The 18917-nt window shown below is 38.8% G+C and overlaps 1 long non-coding RNA gene across 1 annotated transcript in view; it reads right to left on the bottom strand.

Moving 5' to 3' along the window:
- The window catches only part of LOC133199037 (uncharacterized), a 196270-nt gene extending 182913 nt beyond the window's left edge, over positions 1-13357 (bottom strand). Inside the window, exon 1 of the long non-coding RNA XR_009722726.1 lies at positions 13343-13357. This is a non-coding gene — a long non-coding RNA (uncharacterized LOC133199037). The remainder of the gene's footprint in view (positions 1-13342) is intronic.
- Positions 13358-18917: the final 5560 nt, after the last annotated feature.

Below are 18917 nucleotides of genomic sequence, written 5' to 3'. Positions count from 1 at the left end.
TTAGGAAGTGTAGGTGTAGAAGCGGTCAGAGGTTGAAAGCGTGCTATTTTAGGAGTGTGAATGGGGACTTTAATTCTAGGAGAGGGAATTCCCACATTGACTCGAGGAAACACTTCTAAATCGGTAGCTCTTTGACTGCCTATGGGCCCAATAGGACGATCCATTCTCATTTCAGCTTGTTTCTTTAATAACTATCCAATAGTTTTTTGTCTTTGTTCCTTATAATACTGATTGATTTCGTTTTTTAGACTTTCGGGCATGGCTTTTCGTTGAGCTGGAGTCTTGGGAGTCGTTTTTTTTTTCTTTTCTTTCTACCACCAGGGGCTTTTCTTTGAGTAGGTTTTCTCTTAGGAGGTTTTCTCTTCTTTCTAGTCTTTTGAGCTGCTCCTCCTACTCGCACCATCCAGTCGGGAAACACTCTTTGTTTCTTATTATCGACTCGCACTACCACACTTTTCAAACGACGGACACGTCGTTTCTTAGGTGCATTCCATTTAAATAAATGACGAATGATGACTCCGCCTAGAAATCCGGCTCCTCCGCGTTTTAAAATGGCATTTTTTCTGTCTTGATCACTCGCCGACTTATCGGCTATGATGCTTAAATCTTGACGATGATTATCAATAAACTTTTGAGTCTGTTTATTGATGGGTAAGACCCCACGTATCAAATTTCGAGCTCCCATAGCAAACCAATTCAATAAGGCTTTACGCCCTAATTCGATTAAATGGGCTCGCTTGGCAGGATCTCGTTCCCGCTGTAAACGTCGTAAGGTTTTCACTAATTTACTCTTGGCCGAGAGAGGTCGACCCATGACGACTGTATAATGATGAATGACAAGTGTAATGTTGATACATTTTTATTTATACTCTTGTGGCATGTGTATAGTTAACCATTCAAACAATCGACTTCTCAATCTGTATTCGTCTGGGGTCTGTGGATTCAAGTCCACCAGGAGATACCCGTGAGGAACACTGGTGGCTTCTTGATAGGCCGACATCAAATGAGGTAAGGCTAACTGTCGACTCAAGACACTGATTTGAGATTTGTCTCTGGGATTTTTAAACAACACTAAATAATGAGCATTCAAACTAATGGTGCGATGCTGTGGTGCTCGATCAAATAAGTTCTGAGTGATGTAAATCACACTGGTATTCCGATGATGCGCTTTACGGGTAAACCAATCCACGATCGATTCGATGGCTTTTCCTCCCATCATGTCGTCAAAAATGAGTAAGTGAGGAATAGTTATATTGCCCACTAATTTCTCATCGTCTTCTGGAATATTTCGAATGAAGGAGACCCGATCTGTTAAAGAAGTGTAAGCAGGTTGCCATTCCCGATAACACCAGACAATTTTTTGTGGCATGGGGGTAATCCAATGTAAATTTTCCACCAATTTCTTGACAAATTCCGTTTTTCCAGATTTAGAAGGTCCTGCTACCACCATGGTAAATTCGTGTTTCAATTGAAAAGACGGGAGTGTCTCCTCAGGTTGCATGATGACAAATGAAGAGAAAAATAGGGTTTCAATCCTTTTTATTCAACACAGAAATATACGCTGGGTTCTCTTCACATCGGCTCGACAGATGGGGCAATACCGGAAGGTGGGAGCACATAAATAACAGCAACATACGTGTCCGCAAGGGAGTAAAGCCATTTGTAATTCTCTCTCTAAACAAATGTGACATTTTCCTGTGGCCTGGATCTCTGTAGAAGTTTGGTCTAGTAGAGGTTTGATTTCAGGTGAAGGTTTGTATCCCACCCGGAGTAAATGGTTAATGAATACGATCATCACCCACTCACGTCCTTTATAGGTATTGATGTAGGGACAATTAGGGTTCCAATAAGCATGTTCTACATAAGGATCGTCTGTAGGTTCCCAGAGGTTTAAAGTCATACCACAATGAAAACAGATGGTCTTATCACTCACTCCTCTGTAATAAAATCCGGCTTTGGCTAGGTCGGGTATTAATCCTTTTAAAGAATCGGGCCATCGATCATCAAAGGTAGCTTCTCTCTTTAAGAGCAGAGCATATTTAGGGTAAACAGGAAGGTAGTCTGGCTCCTTATCAACACCAGCCATGACTGAAGTGTAATATTATTTTCCCCCCTTTTTATAACCCCTCATTTTTAGGGGGTTTTCCCCATAAAATAACAACAACATTTAAAATACAGTTTTGTTTTTAATAACCATAAGGTAAAGTGTTATAATCTTCCATCAATTGTCTCTTATCATAGACAATTCTATATTGTTTTTCTAAAGGTATTGTCTTGACTTCATGTTGACGAGTCCTCTGTATTTTGTAGGGATACGAGACTTGGATTTCGTCAATTTCTTTCTGGAGCATTTTTTCTAAAGTCTCTGGTGACACGATCTGAGAGGCCCGATAATTGAGAGTCAATCCTTTGACTTTACACATGGATTTTCCCTTGGCGGTGAGGTAAGCATAATTTTTGGGGCCTCCTGACATGAATTTGATAATGTGGTCCCCGTCTAATTCGTCTGTCCATTCTCCTAAACTGTTGCCAAGGGTAGGATTAAATTGTCCCTCCTCATGTTGGTATATGATACTGTCCGTGTCGAAATAAAGGACCCGATCTCCCAAAGGTTGTAAAGTCTCGTAGAGGTGTAATCGGGCATGGGCGGTAGTGAAACAGGCCAGTACCACGTTTCCGAAGGGACACTCTTCCACGAATTCCTGTTTCTCTTGATAATTGACCAGCATCATGTCGGATTCGGCCTGCTCTTTATTTTCTAAGAGTTCTATCCCTTTGATGTCAATGGTCGAATCTTGTAAGAGTTGCTGTAGTTCCTCTTCTTCGGTCAAGTATCGAGTTTTAGGTAATAACAGGCGTTGAGCGAATTTTCCCCACAAGCAATTTAAAAAGAGTTTGGCTATCGTTCTTAGCACCGGATTTTTTTCTATACTTAACAGGTCCATCCTGATCCCTTCTCTGTCTAAGACTTTACGAATGTAATCTAGTTTCTGTTCCTCCGTCTGACAATCAGGTGGGAATCCAGAAGCTTCCTGTTTGATCTTTAAGAAGGTATCGATGTAAGATCTGAATAAATCTCGACTGCTTTGTGAAAAATGCCAAACTTCGTAAATCCGCTCTAAGGTATATCCCATGTCCAGGGCTTTATGTAATTCTGTAGTCACCCAGGTACCCGTAAGACTGCGTTCCTGGTCTGCGTGTTGACATCGATGTTTAGAGGTAGAGTCCTGTCGTTCCGCACACGTTCGACATAAGGGAAACAATAACTTGCCTCCCGTGCGATAAGGTAAAACGGGGTGATAGAGGCCTCGGGGGGGGTAGGACCCGACAGTGAATGAGGCCGAAATAAGTTCTCACGTCCTGGAATTGGTCTGTTATGATCTGAGGATGGCCTAGGGGGAAAGGTCTGTGTTTTAATACGTAAGGGTATAAGGAACAGACGTCCACGTATCTCATGTCCCCCTCCTCACAATATAATTTAGTGGCATTGGTCCGACCTCCGTACAGGGCGTCTCGGGGGTTCAAAGGATCTGGAATGTCCAGGTCTCGTACATAATTCTGTAGAGTTACCTCTCTTTGTACCTGTTGATCGAATTCGTGCTCCCAGATGCTACGGAGGGAGTACCCCATTTCCTCTAAAACAGAACTCCGTCTTAAAGTTTCCTCGTGTAATTGTTCATAGGTAAATTGGGTCCGGTGAGGACGACTTTCGGTCTGTAAATTCGGGTAGCAGGTGGGGCATCCGTGCCAATAGCATCCGTAAAATTCGTAGACGGTGCGAGTGGCTTCCTGGTATCCGTCGACGGTATAACTTCCGATCTTGACTTCTCCCCCGTTTCTAGCATGTTGGATGTGAGATCCGGTCTGGTGACTCATCCAGCTTAACCACCGACAGGCTTTGGCGGAATATCGACGCGCAGGCTGATACCCCAGGTTGGGAATGATAGCAATGGTCTCTTTGGGCATGAATCCTCGACGGTAGGCTAAATTGGCCGCACTGGCAAAAGTAATGGATTCCTGGAAGGGGTCTACATGGACCAAGCTCTTGAGGGTGGCTCTAAACTGAGCACAGCATCGTCGTAAAATATCGACGTCCGAGACACAGTACTCTAAAAATTCCTTCTGGAAGTCAAACACTTTTCCGGCCTGTTGTTCGTACCATCGGTAAAAAGCCTGTCGTCCACTTATAGACATGTCGTCGGGATTGTAGTAAGCTGCCGGTGGATAAGGCCCCACGTAATTCTGGTTGTGTTCCGTATTAAAAAAGTGTGGAAAATATCCTTTCTTCAGTTCGGTGAATCCGAAAGCAGAGGGCATCTTGGACAGGGCAAAAGGTAAAAAATTATAGGAATCGATGAATTTCAGTCCGCAGATTTGCATGGATAAGATTTTACTGCCGTTCATGATGACGGTAGGTTTCAGGCAGGCGGAATGAACCAGGTAATTTAAAATGAACTGTCCGTCGTATCCTTTGAAATTGTGGGCGATGATGATGGCCTCGTCGTGTAATAAGGCGGAATTCTTATTTCCTGTAGTGGGTTGTAATAACCAGTCCATGAACTGCCTTAAGGTCTCTGGCCCTCGGAACACGTGTTGACGGGGTCCCATGTGTCGACAGTGAGGACAGGGATCTTCTATGGGTAAGTGACCGCAATGTTGACATACGCGGTGTGCCACACACAGGTTAGGGACGTGGATGCCGGTTTCCTGCGTACATTCGAAATCGAAATAGATGAAGAACTGTAAGGTCTCTTTGCCCTTGTTTTTCTTTTTCTCGGGCTTGAGTTGAACGTAGCACTGATGATCCGTGTCTACGGTTTTCTTACAGATCTTACATTGTTTCTGTCCTCCGCAATGATGATGAGGGAGTAATTTTTTAGGCATCCATTTCTGACAGTGGTGGCATCGCCCCATTAAACTGCATACGGTGGTGGCCGTATTGTTACTGTGAGGTTGCAGATGATTTTCGTAGCAAGTCCTACTCTGAAAAAATCCCTGGCACTGGCTACATTGAATGCGGCTCCCGTCTGGAGGGCAGGGCGAGTCGGTTAAACAAAAGGAACATCGGTGAGGACACTGGGTACGATGCTCTGTGATGTTCCTGTACCCCACGTCGCAATGATCACAATAGTATTGATTGCCCGTCACACCAGGCATAGATATGATGGCATCGTAATGATGATCGTCTAACAGGACATTTAAACAAGTTCCCTCTCCGTAGCCTTTGTAAAGGGGCTCTAAACTGAGTTTTTTAGAGGAGGTGGACTTGAACTGATATATTTTCAGTCGATAGCATGGGGCTAACACTTGTTGTAATTTTCCCCATTCTTCGGGTCCACAAGGCTGATGGATATTACACCCGGCTTGTTCCATGAGAGCTATAGCTTCGTTTTTCTGGTCATTAGCTCTTACATCTCCTTTCCGCATACGTATCCATCTTTTTTCCCATTCAACTAAACTCTCTGAATGTTCCGGTTTTTGACTGTGTAACCGGGTGACTACGATGGCTCGAGCTAAACAAAATTTATCCCAAGGATTGTCGATCTGAACGACGGATTGTTTCCTCTTCTTAAAACTCTCCTTGTTCACCATCAGATGTTTGGTTTTGTCTCCACCACTCCCTTCCGGATATTTGACCCGAAACATGTCGAATTCCATGGCCCCGTCTCCCAGTTTAAAATCTTTCTTGGATTGTTGCACGGCTTCTATTTTGTCTAAAATGACGTCCTCGTTTAAATGTTTACATTGCGTAAACTCGTACCAAATGTCGGAATCCAGAGAAGGATGGCGTATGTTCAGGCGTACGTAATCGTTAGGATTACACTGCAGTTGATATTTGACATTTTGTAGCATGTCTCTAAATAATCGCCGAACAAAGCCTCTGTTTTCCTCCTCTGGAAATTCCTTAAAATTCACAGTGTAGACGTCTTCTTTAGCTTTAAATTTTCTGGAATGCTTGGCTTGATTCAGTCTCACTTGATAATATTGGGAAATGGCCTTTGGCTTCTGGGGTGGTGAATGGGCTGGTGAGTGTGGTTCTTCATCCGACAGAGTCCTTTGTTGTTGTTCTTGTTGGACTTGGGCTCTCTGCATTCTCTCTAATATTCTCGCATTTCTTTTTCTGAGCGCTAATTCTCTGTGTTTATTGTTGTAAATAATTCTTTCTAACTCTTTGGCCCGTCTTCTCCATCTCATCAGTTGCTGGGCATGTAACAGTTTTTTCATAGCAGAATCCATGTCGACAGCTGATGGAACTGACAACAGAATGAGCTTCAAGTCAGACACATGCAATACTTATACAGTGTATGACGTCATAATGGCTAGGTTTTTCCAGGTGAGTGCTGAGCACGTGCAGGTTTTTCCAGATCTCTGACCTTGACCCCGGGGGTGCACTGAGTTGACCCCCCCATCCCCCAGGGCCCAAAAGTGCACTCAGTTGACCCGCCTAGCTAGGCTGCTTATACTACTTATGGTGTATACGTCTCCCAGAGCATGCTCTGAGTTCTATTAATTTGTAACCCGAGGCAGGCTTCTGACAGATGAGTTGATGTTACAGGGATTTCACCATCCTCGTCTACGCCGGAGTGGCGCAGTGGTTAGAGTGTCTGCTCTAGAGTCGCGAAGTAAGGAGTTGATCCTAACGTCGCGGGTTCGAATCCAACTGCGGGACGTGGAGACCGGTCCTTCGGATGAGACCGTATAAACCGAGGTCCCGTGTCGCAATAGGTGCTGGCACGAAAAAGAGCCCTCACTGCTCAATGGCCGTAAGTGCCGAGTATATGTCAGAATTTGTAGCCCTCCACCGGCAAGTGGTTGTGTCTCCATATGAGTGAAAAAATTCTTGAGAGGGACGTTAAACAACAATCAACCAACCAACCGACCATCCTCGTCTTAAGTCACCATTTCGTAAATTCTATTGTCGTTTAATAACCTTGTTAGGAATTATAGCATATTATTGGTCGTATTTTAGTTGACGCGTTCCATACCTAGTGTAAGGCCTTTGTTATAATAAATTTGACTACAAAATGTTCCATCTAGCTGATCAATACATGGGGCTGACGGTGGGTGTGACTAGTCAATAGGGGAAGTTTACTTCTCCTAGGCACCTGATCCCACCTCTGGAATTTCCAAGGGTCTGTATTTTATGCCTTACTCACAAATTTGTATTTGTGGATTTTTATGAGGACGATCACCGTTTATCTTTACCTTGTCATGACAGACCTTGCTTTTTTTACAGTATATAATGAGTTAAGCCCAAAGTTCGGCCACACAGTATTTTGGACCAAATAAGCTGTTTAGGCTACTAGTAACAATTCTGGTAAACGTCTTACACATTTGACACTAAAATTCTGATAAAGAACCCCTACTAAGTAAGACACTTAGAACTCCAGTTGCGATGTGTGGGGACTGATTACTTTTGTTGTGATATATGGGGACTGAGATATCCATTTGCGGTGTGGGGGGACTGAGATATCCAGTTGTGATTTGTGGGGACTGAGATATCCAGTTGTGAATTGTGGGGACTGAGATATCCAGCTGTGATGTGTGGAAACTGAGATATCCAGCTGTGATTGTGTGGGGACAGAGATATCCTTGTGTGATTGTGTGGGGACAGAGATATCCTGTTGTGATGTGTGGGGTCTGAGATATCCTGTTGTGACGTGTGGGGATTGAGATATCCTGTTGTGAGGTGTGGGGGACTGAGATATCTTGTTTTGATGTGTGGGGACAGAGATATCCAGTTGTGATATGTGGAGACTGAGATATCCTGATGTGATATGTGGAGACTGAGGTATCCTGATGTGATATGTGTAGACTGAGGTATCCTGATGTGATATGTGGAGACTGAGATATCCTGTTGTGAGGTGTGGGGGACTGAGATATCTTGTGTTGATGAGTGGGGACAGAGGTATCCAGTTGTGATGTGTGGGGACTGAGATATCCTGTTGTGATATGTGGAGACTGAGATATCCTGATGTGAATTGTGGAGACTGAGATATCCTGTTGTGAGGTGTGGGGGACTGAGATATCTTGTTTTGATGTGTGAGGACTGTGACTTCCTGTTGTGACGTGTGGGGACTGAGATATCCTGTTGTGATATTTGGAGACTGAGATATTCTGATGTGATATGTGGAGACTGGGATATCCTGTTGTGAGGTGTGGGGACTGAGATATCCTGTTTTGATGACTGGGGACTGGGAACTCCTAAACGGATGACCTTTTTACTGCTAACTTTCTAAAACGAAGCAAACTATTTACAAACAAATTGACCTCAAGATTGATTACTGTTCGTTTTCGTCATATTTCATGATACATGGATATCAGCAGTCCCGTTTAGACAGTTGACAAGAGTTACTTTTTCCTCCATGGTACCTGATCCCACCTCTGATCTTTTAAAAGGTCCTTATTTGATCTACTCTTAAAGTTTATTTATCCAATGTACTTTTGAGATTGTTTACTTTATTATTTCAGTAGTTTTTATACACTATTCCCCGCGACTAAGGCAATTGTAAAATGTTCGAGGTATGTATTTACAGGAGTAATTCGGAAATATATGTTGTCCTTTTAAAATTGCAGACTGGATCAGGCGTAAGGACACAATGTATTTTCACACTATCCCTCTAAGTGTCTGTATAATGAATTTATCTGGACGAAGATTTTTTTTTTTTCAAGAACTCATTTTTCCTGAATGACCAGACTTTTCCGAGGCGGAAATTTATATTCTGACGTCCTCTGATGCACATTTGGCGTAAATTAGACTCCCTCCGAGGCGAAGTGTAACGGTATGTATAATCTATATCTGGTCAGTAGGTCACAAGCATGTGGAATTTGGACAATACCATGTCAGTGTTCAACAGCATGTAGGATTTTATAAGTTTTCTTCTAGATCAGTGAAAAATAGGATTTTCATCAGAGGCAGAATAAAGAATCAAGCATTAACAGTATAAATAAAACTGCTTCTCAGGCGCTCGGCTCTGAAGTCACTAACACACCTAATGGCACTGCCAGTTTTACCAGTATCACTAATTGCGTCGAGTGAAAGACATCAGATTAAAAAAAAATAAAATAAAACCTGAAAAAGTTTTTTAAGCTTACAATTCATCAGTTTCATTTTACCCATCCGCTCAGAATATGTAAATAAGAACACAGTTTTTCTATTTCTATGTTTATTTAATTTTTACTTTTGGAGACTACGTCCAGAATAGAAAATGGAAATAATGTTTAATAGGAACCCTCAAAGAGATAACTATTCACAAATAAACGACTGTTTAGAAGAAGTCAACATTTAAACATTTTAACTCTCACCCCCCCCCCCTTTAAAAATTTCATTGTCAAATGTGCTAACTGTATTCAGAAACATTTATTTAAAAACAGAATTAATGGAATACGAAAATTAATAAAAATGGCATGTCTCTTTAATTAACATTGCTTCATCTGTGTTGTGTGTTTCACTAACATTCAAATGAATCATCCATTTCTTCTCCTTGCTAATCTGCATCTGTAGAGAATAAATCCAAAAAAATGTCAACCACAAAACTGTATCATTCTCATACCCGCGATTTTAGATTATAATTTTATAAAAACAAACTAAACATTAAATTATCAAAAAATAAACAACGTATGTAAAGAATGACAATTGTTTACCTAGTGACGCTTGATCAACATTCTTGTTTCTGTTACAGTTTTTCCATCGCTGACTTTCGGATGCCAAGGTTTGAGCCAGACTGCCGGGGACCAGGGACCGTTCAGGAAGGCCCGGTGACAGGAGTTAAACCACCAGCCTCCACGAGTCCTACTGAGAGCAGCACAGTTACCTTGACTCCACATGTCGTGATCCCTGTCCGGGGTAGTGAAGTACATCCCAGACAGGTCTTTGGAAGTAGCTCCTGTGTTCAGCATACTGTCATCTATATATTTAAAAAAAAAACAGAAAATTTAATTCTGTTCAGGCCTTTTAATTATTAATACTTAAAATAATTTAAATGAATTACACATACGTAACACCCGTGATCGGAAGGTCGTGAGTTGGAATCTCGGCCGCAACTGACCTAAGTCGATAAAAAATAGGTAGCAACTGTCCCTTCGCCATGCGCTCGGCACTTTGAAGTGAAAGTTGCGGGTCCCCCGGATGAGATCTTTAAAACTGAGGCCCACGGTGTCACGGCAGGCGTTGGCACGATAAAGATCCCTCACTGCTCAATGGCCCTGTGTGCCGAGCAAAGGTCAAAATTTGAAGCCTTCCACTGGTATATGGTGACGTCTCTATATGAGCGGAAAATTCTCGAATGGGACGTACAACAGCATACAACCAATCAATAAATATTCTCACGTTGTGAAAATACCATTTTGATATCCTTTTGCACTTTTATTCAATAAGTAAATTACGTATTTCACTGTTGAAAATGTAATAATTTTTATTTTGTTATTAACTGAGGGGAACCAAAAAAACCTTTTAAGAAGAAGACACAGAGGTAACAAATATTTTGCTTTTCGAAGAGCTGACATTGAGTTAAAATTGTTTAAGGTGTATTAAACATTTAACATGACTTATTACCTCACTCTGGCTCTATCCTTCTCTCTCTTTCTTTCATTTTTTTTGGTCGCCCGCGTGGCGCAGTGGTTAGAGCGTTTGCTCTAGAGTCGCGAAGTAAGGAGTTGATCCTTACGTCGCGGGTTCGAATCCAACTGTGGGACGTGGAGACCGGTCCTTCGGATGAGACCGTGTAAACCGAGGTCCCGTGTCGCAGTAGGTGCTGGCACGAAAAACATTCCTCACTGCTCAATGGCCGTTAGTCCGAAATATCTGTCGTTTTCCTGGTTTTTTTACTATTTTTAGGTCACCTGAGTCACTGGGTCAGGGGTTCTGGTTTTAGGGCGGGCTCTATAGATTATATAGTGAAAATGCATTAATTCTTTGAAAATCTTCTTCTCTACTCCTGGGTATTAAATAAAGTAACTAAGTACATAGTTATGAAGAGCAAGAGTGCCTCTTCCAAAATTGTGAAATTCATGGCCCCAGGGTCAGGGGTTCTGGTGTAAGGACGGGGCTCTATTGATTATATAGTGAAAATGCATTAATTCTTTGAAAATCTTCTTCTCTGCTCCTGGATATTAAATAAAGTAACCAAGTACATAGTTATGATGAGCAAGAGTGCCTCTTCCAAAATTGTGAATTTCATGGCCCCAGGGTCAGGGGTTCTGGTGTTAGGGCGGGGCTCTTTTGATTATATAGTGAAAATGCATTGATTCTTTGAAAATCTTCTTCTCTGCTCCTGGATATTAAATAAAGTAACTAAGTACATAGTTATGATGAGCAAGAGTGCCTTTTCCAAAATTGTGAAATTCATGGCCCCAGGGTCAGGGGTTCTGGTGTTAGGGCGGGGCTCTTTTGATTATATAGTGAAAATGCATTGATTCTTTGAAAATCTTCTCTGCTACTGGAGATTATTTAAACAAACTACATGTAAGTGCATGATTATGATAGGCAAAGATGCCTCTTAAAATTTTTAAATATTTGGCTTCAGTTTTGGGGGTTCATGAGGAGGGGGGGGGGCTCTATTGATTATATACTGAAAAATCATTAATTCTATAAATTAATCATTGATTAATCCTGTCTGCTCCTTAGTGTTGAGCTGATAAATAAATTGCTTAGCTATGATGAAAATGGGAGCTTCGAACAGAATTTTTAAATCTTGTGATCCTAGGGTCAGGGGTTCTGGCATAACGAGGGGGGGGGGTGCTTTTGATTATATAGTAGAAAAGTTTTAATTCTTTAAAATCCATAGTTATGATGATGAGGGTAACTCTTCAAAATTTGTAAATTTCTTGACCCTTGGTCTTGGGTTCTGGTGTTAGGGTAAGGCTTTGTTGAATCTGTAGTGAAAATGCATTGTACCTGTGAAATTCTTCTCTGCTTCTGGGCATATCGGAAGCAAACTGAGTAAAAGTTTAAATGATATATGTAAGCGTATTCCTACCAGATTTTTGAACATCTGGACCATTTGTCTAAGCATTCTGGTCCTGGGCAGGGCTCTATTAATTTGTATTCTACTGAGAGAAGTTATTCCCCTTTTCCATTCACCTTTGATAATTAATCACTGTAAATAATGTATTTGAAAGGTTAATAGAATAAGATAATTATGCAAGAATGTTTATTGTATAATTCAAAAAGTACTTTCTTAGTTTTAATAATCAGGTAGACCTGTAAGTAATAGATAAATAAAAATGAGACAAAAATAACTTATCTTATTAAAAGTTCTTCAAAAACCATAAGAGAGGTCAATGCTAGAGGTTTTAATATGGGTTTGAAAATAGTACAGAAGCACTAATAGTTTGTTAATAGTCTGCATGGTGATAGTGTTAAGTGGGGGACAGATTGAACTTAATTTATAGGTTGATACTGAATACTAGACTAATTATTTTGTTGATCCTGATCTTCCTACTTCTCTTGCTTTAGGGCAACAAAGCTTCATCTATCAGTGTATTTAACTTCTAAATTGCTGTATTATACTCAGGTGACCGTTAAGGCCCTTGGGCCTCTTGTTATATTTTACGTGCAAGGAAAACATCCGAACCGGCGCCTTTACGAAAACTGGGAATTCGCCGCCTCCAACCAGAGGCGGCATTCTCGGGTTGATTTTCGATACTTGCAAAGCGAATGAAATGTCAGTCACACAATTTATCAATAGTACAATGCTTCTAGTACTCATCAACATCGTTTTTATTGGTTGTTTATAGAATATATAATCCGACGGAAACATTTTATCTGACTGTCGAGATTTGTTTTCATTTCGTGCATATACACATTTAAAAAAAAAAAAATTCAAGTCCTGTATCGAAATGATAAGTGATGTTTTCTTTTCATCGATATTGTCGAGTACTAGAAGCATTATGCCATTGATAAATTGTGACAACGGCATTTAATTCGGTTCCCAGGTATGGAAAATCAACTCTGACTGGAGACGGCGAAATTTCCAGTTTTCGTAATGGCGCTGGTTCTGACGTTTTCCTGGCACATAAAATATCAAAAAGCCTGGTGGTATAGGACAAAATTTGCAGCTCTCCACCAGCAAGTGGTGGCGTCTCCATATGAGTGAAAAATTCTCGAGAGGGACGTTAAACAACATACAAACAAACAAACACTTTCATTCTTTGCATTTATTGTCATACAAACTACCCAATACCTACCTTAGGTAGCTGTCTGTCTCGTCAGAAATGGAAAACTTTCTCTTACGTTCTCTGTTGTCTTATTTTTTACTATTTCTCTCCCCCTTTCTCTCCTTCTAGTTTCTCTTTTCTCCTTAATTGCATTGATAGTTCACACATTTTAGCTGTTACTTACCCAAGGTTCCGGTAGCGGGTCCTCCAAGAAAGAGTTTGTAGTTGTCTGCCTCATCAGTTATAGAGAATTGATGATAATGTTCATACAAAGTATCGCCATTTTGTAATGTAACAGAGACGTAGAGGGATGTGTTATTTCTTTTGTAAGCTGATGAATCAAGTCATTTCCTTCAAAAGGTTATTGTAAGGGCGTATCAAGTATTAATAACGTAAACATATGAGACTGTAGGTGTATATTAGGCATTCATTAGGTAAATATATGTCTTTGAAGAGTGTTGAACTTGTAGTGTTATAGAACCCAAACATTTACACAGATAAGTTATAACAGAGTTTAAATTAATATGTTAGATTATTGATTCATAGGGGATAGATACTTTGATATATAACAAAAACTGTGATATTGTAAATACTTTCTAAATTATCAAGATATCAATTGAAAGAGGTTTAATTAATAGATTATGGTAGGTCGCGGGTTTACTGCGTAAAATATATCCTGAATTTTGATATTATGTTCCTTAGAATTTACAGCATATTATCTGTAATTTTTATCAAATTTGCCTACGTGGTTTTAATGCTATATTACTGTAAACGCAGCAAAGTTTTTGGTACTATTTTTACGCTTTCCTAATGAAATATTTAGAAAAATAGCGTTTTTAAACCAATTTTACGGAGAGTTTCTTTAGAAAAGGTCGCATATTTTTTTAAAGACGTAGACGAATTAATCAGGAATTTCAAAATATCAAGATGAGGTAAAATACAAACTGTTGAGATGAAAAAATCAACATGTCTTCTCGTTAGTATTTTTGCTATAAAATTTCAAAGTTTGCTGTTATATTGCCAAAATGCTGCGTTTATAGCATTATTTATTACTACAACGTCATGCTGAACGTACTCGCGTTTACATGGATATCTTTTTATTTGGAATATGCAGGATCAAAAAGGTGACATAGATCCACACTGTTATTGTATTCATCATTAGCTTATTGCGGAAACTTGTCTACACTCATAAAACTGCCCAAGAAGTCAGAATGAACGGTATATTGATACAAGTTTGGCTTTCCAGAAAGCCATAAATGTCATCTCTTTGGCTTCATGAATGTCACAGAATAAACAGTGGAATGTTACATTATTTTTTTCAGCTATTACATGCAGTAGTATCACTTTTGAAAAAAAAAGGGGGGGGGGGAATCGACAACTTATCTGAACAATCTTTGACAAGGGGGAAAAGGGGTTGTCCAAACTCCACATTTTCATTTCTTGAAAGGAGGATTAAAACTTTTCCAACAAACATATTTTATATTATAGTACATTCCCATGGGATGATTTGACGTACCATACTGCAACAAAAGATGGAAGATGGGGCAAGGACGCGCCTTTGAATGAATATTTTTAATGTTTGGGAAAAACATGGAAGGGGGACGACCCTCCTGTTGCTACATGCCTATATTATTTTACTTGTTGTAAATATGCTTTATTCATTTTGAATATTTTTTGTACAATGTCTGTAAAAAAAATCTAACCACTGAGAAATATTCGTAAAAATTAGATATAAAACAATTGTTCCGTATGAAGATGGATAAAACCTTAGCGTTTCTTTTGACTTTAGTTTGTAGTCGCCTACTACAACAGCAAAGCAGTTTTAAAGCGCTAACTTAAATTAATCCGAACCTCAATTATAATTTCCAAAGATTTTCCTTATTTTAAACGTATCCTCCGAAGTGACTTGGCTATCGAGCCACTGGGAATATCAAGGAAAACATTGAGACACTCCTGCATCATATCCTTCTGCTGCCAATATGCAGATTCATGTGTTAACGCTATATTATGTTTATATAATATAAGTACATGTACACGTATACGCTTGTGGGAAAATAGCATGCATAGAAAGGTTATAAAATTGAAAAGTTACCATTTAAAATTAAGTATTGGCACACTGAAAAGAACCTCAATCTACCAACATCGATTTTATACGCTGTTTCACGAGACACACATTTTACAATTTTGGCTTTATTTCAAGAATACGAGGAGTGATTTTTTTTTTTTTTTTACTTTTTTCCATTGACAAAAAAAATGCAAATTAGAATTGCATAAAGAATTAAATTGATAAGTTGCTTTATTTATTAATCCTTAAAAAACCTGAGCCAGGTCAAGAAAATTGTGTTTTTCCTAAAACTTTTCCGCAGGAGTAATTTTAAAGAAAAAAAAGAATAGTGAAGACATCCGAGAAAATACTCATAATGATTCTTTACTATTTTTATTCCAATGCCTGCAGCACTGAGCTACTTAAATCAGAGACATTAATTTATGTTTCTGCTTAAATTGTGCTTTTAGGTAATATTTCTTTTCTTCGAAATTTATTTTTTTGAATAAGTTCTGTTTTATTTTTCATATACGGCAGTAAGTACATATAAAGTTAAGTTTTTGCCATTATATATATGCATTTAACGTGAATGTTTTCACTGTTTTCTTTCGTCAGTAAATCTTGGATCCACGCCTTAGCTGATACATTCAATATGCCATGTTTTGTGTATTTTGATCCCCGCGCGCTGACCATCGTTTCTGCTTCTGCCAAGTATTGTCCACAATCAACAAGCTGATTATTATGGCAAATTTGGTGCGCATGATATGACCAAAAATTAAAACTTTAAAAGGTTAATATTAATAATATTTCTTACTTATGGTTAGAAGATGATCACCTGAGACCTAAAGGTGTCAGGTGTATTCGCCGAGACTATCATTCCACTCTTTGATGGTCCAAGGGAAATAGGAAAACTTTTTACGCAATAACCTAGATACAATGTTTATGTGTATTTTGAAGACCACCACCCCAGCAATCCAACCTCTATTATCCTAATGAACCCTGTGTAGTTTTACTTTAAGATGGACCATTTTGTAATAATAAGGCAGAACGCTCAATTTTGTTTACATCTCTATATTTAGAAATCGTGTCATCGTCAGGTCATTTGCCAGACCACCAGCTTATCGATGGCAGCTTACACTAGGACTTCACTTCCGGAAAACGAACTTAATGTGTCATCTCCCGAGGGAGATGACAATAAACATTCCTCGTGCATTAGAATTAATACGCAGGGACAACACCGCGAGTGATAATATATATATTAATTCGTGTATTTTTTGGATGGTCATGTTCATTACATTACGATTTCAACGATTACACATTTTATCACTTCATTCGAAAACGGTGAAGAAAAAAAAAACACACACACACCCACTACTGATGAAAGGGGAGGGGGGGGTTACCGGGAATGTTCTTTTAATATCAATCGCAAGCCAGTATATCGCCCTAACTCTTAAACAATTGCTAATTTTTCCTTATCAAATTTTCATTGCCAAAATGTTAAATACTTGCATTCAGCTTATACACGTACAGCTTTTGTTATATAGAAAACAGATTGTACTTAATACTTGCACTACGTAATAGTATATGATTTTGTTTACACTGTCATATACATGAAGGTCCGATAGGCCGGGTGTTTGTATAAATTTATTATAATGCATTTGGTACCATGCATTTCACTATAATAAACCGATTACTTGCTAGCTTGCATAAACCTAGCGACTCCGCAAGATTCACGTACAAAAGAAAAAAAAGAAAAAAATAACAGGAAAATACAAGTAATTAAATATCCCTCGTTTTAGTGTCGAGAATTACAAATATTTTGGGGTATTTTTTTCGAGGCTTTAATTGGCAAACAAGGTGTAAAGCGTACGTTCCCTTTGTAATGCAAATTAACGTGCGCACATCCAACCTATGTTCAAGTTTTCGGCTAAGCAGTTCATGGTAACTTTCTTTTTGAATATCATTACTTTAACACTGACTCATTTTGATTGAACTTTAGCAGTTTAGTATCACTTAGGATATAAATTTTTCCTTTCATTTGGGTATCGTATTTATTACATGTATGTTTTATTATTTTGTTCAAAGACATTACACATAATCAAAATAGAATTCAGACTTATTAAATGATACTCAATCTTAGTTCATACGTCTTCGAGGTTTGCGTACAATAACATGTACTTTGTATATATCTACTTGGTTCGCACAGAGTATAAAATAAAGTCATTTACAGATAATTAAACGGGAAACAATGCAACGTCGCCTTTGTGAAGTAACTAACATCATAATCAAATGTGCACAAAAGAACCGCTTGAACCGTCGGAATTGTGTACCGAAATTGATGAAAAAAGCACATCCGCGATCTACCTTAAATTGCAATCCCTTAAAATTTCAACAAATGTTGACACAGCCGTAGATATTTAAGAAATGTAAATAAGTAATTACCGATCCAGTGAGAAACATTAGGATCCCCAAATCCATTCTTGTACTCACTCCATGTTTTATTAAATGTCGCTGCACCGCTTACGCGTTTCTGGATTGCCTAGGGGTTATCAACAGAAAAAGGAAATATTTTGAAGGTTGAAGATCGTTTTGTTTTCTTTCTATTCGGTTTCACTGAAAAAAAGTTGCTTATTTTATAGTGTTGAGAGAGAGAGAAAGGGAGAAAGAGATCTTACTGTCCACCCTCCGCCTTCTGTCACCATGTCACAGTACACGTTGACCTGGTTCTCGTTACCGAAGGGACTAATTGTATAAACTCCAGATTGTGTTTGTCCTTGTAGATAGTGGTCCTTACAATCCCTATTTAGTTTTATAACTGTAAAAATGGATGTCACATAATAATAATAATAACAACATCAATACTAGTAATAATAAGAGATTTCATTGGCACGATAATAAATACGATAGTTACTTACATAATATTCATTAAATAAATTGATGTATACAAGCAATAAGCATACCGCTGTATTTTCAAAATATAACTGAATTAATAAGTATAATTGAACATGAAGATTTCTCATTTTCTGTGGTCGATACAAAGAACTTATGAATAATGACATCCTCTTGTTACGCCGAAATTGACAAAAATATTTACAAATTTTCATGCAATTTATTGAATATGTGTGTGAAGAGAACGAGAAAAAAAATTACGGCAATGAATACCATTATCAGAATAGTATTGAGAATAGTATCTCCATCCAACTTCATCAGAAATTCCAGAGTTGAAGGTCTTCTTGTGAACACGGCATTTCTTTAATGAAGGATTGTATCCATAAAAGCCACAGTCATTTTTACACATAGTAGAACACAAACACAATGATTGTGCGTCGTATTCTCCCAAAAGTTCGTTACTTGATTTTTTATGATCAAATTCCAGTTTTGCATTATATTGCAGAGATATATCCTTAGCTTGACACAGCGGAAAGATGATAAAACAGATAACACAAAGACGGTTCATATTGTACATTTTGTTATACATCAACTACTGTGTTTCCATAAGAATCTAGAATTGATATATCAGTTACCAAGTATAAATGTTAGTAACTTTATGCACCACAGAACAATTTATTGGTTAGTCGTTATAACCTTTATACACTACAGAACAGATTATTGGTTAGTCGTTATACACAAAGGGACAGGTGAATGGTTAATTTTTTTACATTATTGAACAAGTGGTACTTTGCTAATGCTGCAATATTTATGATTTTTTGGTGTG

The sequence above is a fragment of the Saccostrea echinata genome, unplaced genomic scaffold, assembly GCF_033153115.1.
Source record: "Saccostrea echinata isolate AGI-Se365-2 ecotype Australia unplaced genomic scaffold, CSIRO_AGI_Sech_v1 ptg000033l, whole genome shotgun sequence".
Classification (NCBI taxonomy): Eukaryota; Metazoa; Mollusca; class Bivalvia; order Ostreida; family Ostreidae; genus Saccostrea; species Saccostrea echinata.
This window is presented reverse-complemented; position numbering and strand designations above follow the sequence as displayed.